The 1,152-nt window shown below is 40.4% G+C and overlaps 1 long non-coding RNA gene across 1 annotated transcript in view; it reads right to left on the reverse strand.

Annotated features, from left to right (window-relative positions):
* Nucleotides 1-216: 216 nt before the first annotated feature.
* The window catches only part of LOC107749219 (uncharacterized), a 12,737-nt gene continuing 11,801 nt past the window's right edge, over nucleotides 217-1,152 (reverse strand). Inside the window, exons 2-3 of the long non-coding RNA XR_001641003.1 lie at nucleotides 453-542; nucleotides 217-310 (exon numbers count right to left, since the gene is read on the reverse strand). This is a non-coding gene — a long non-coding RNA (uncharacterized LOC107749219). The remainder of the gene's footprint in view (nucleotides 311-452; nucleotides 543-1,152) is intronic.

Consider the following 1,152-nt stretch of genomic DNA (forward strand, 5'->3'; position numbering starts at 1 on the left):
AATTATTAGCAGTAAAAGTATTGCTGAGGTAAATGTAATGGGGATGTGATGTTGATGTGATGATCTACTGTAGATCCCAGACTAATAATTCACATTCACATCTAATAATTCACATTTGAATCTCTTTTAGCCGAATACAAGACATTAGCTTAAACCTGTTAATTGCTTCAATTCCTAGGAGATTTGTGTCCTCTCTTTGTGATTCTACACGGGACGCCCCATTTTGTTCCCATTACACTGGTGATTTGTCATCCGAGCAGCTGTATTTCCTCGGGGTCAGGTTTATCCCTTTACTCTTCCCTTTGGGATGCTGCAGAGATGAGGAATTATTTGGGATTTTCATGTATCACAGCACTTTCTCGGCGAAAGATAGAGTGAACATATACCCACCCACGCACACAAACAACATTGTCAAACACACACAAAAACATACAGGAAATGCACACACTCACACTTTCCTTCCTCTGTTGTTCATTTGTCTGGTATCAGTTTAGAGTCCTCTCTAATTGGCACCTGAGTTCGGCTACACAACAGTCTGTCAGCTGTGAATGACAGAAAGACGAGTCCAGGGAAAAGGTATCATTATTTGCCTTACACACACACGTCTCTTCAAAATAACAGGGTAGAAAGTCATTCTTCACACAGTGAGTGAAGTTGCTTACTGCCTGCACAGACACACTGTTTGCTTCTGTGAGGTGGGGGGGTGGCGGAATCCATTACAGATATATTCATTTCACTCCAGGGACGCGGGAAGTAGGGGTGCTGAGGGGGCTGCAGCACCCCCTGTTTTCACATGGTTGCAAATGCAACGGCAAGTTTGTTCATTTAAATTTATTCAGTTTTAGCATTTAATAATTTATTTGTAATGATCTCTGAAATGTAAATTGTAAGTGGGCTATAACAAACCCATGTTTATCTTTATAAACATGATTAATTTTACTTGTGATGTTTTCTATATGGGATGATTAGCCTAATCCTTATGAACACGTGACGCTGGCGTGTGGTATTAGACATGAACTATACAGAATGCGAACAAGATTTAACTTTAATACAAGGAGATAATGGCGCAAAAGCGAATTTCAGATTTTTTTTAAATGCCCATCCCAGCAAAAACTTTCCAAAATAGGCATCCAACACCAGCCCCAGCACGAG

Source organism: Sinocyclocheilus rhinocerous, unplaced genomic scaffold (assembly GCF_001515625.1).
Source record: "Sinocyclocheilus rhinocerous isolate Xijiao unplaced genomic scaffold, SAMN03320098_v1.1 scaffold919, whole genome shotgun sequence".
NCBI lineage: Eukaryota > Metazoa > Chordata > Actinopteri > Cypriniformes > Cyprinidae > Sinocyclocheilus > Sinocyclocheilus rhinocerous.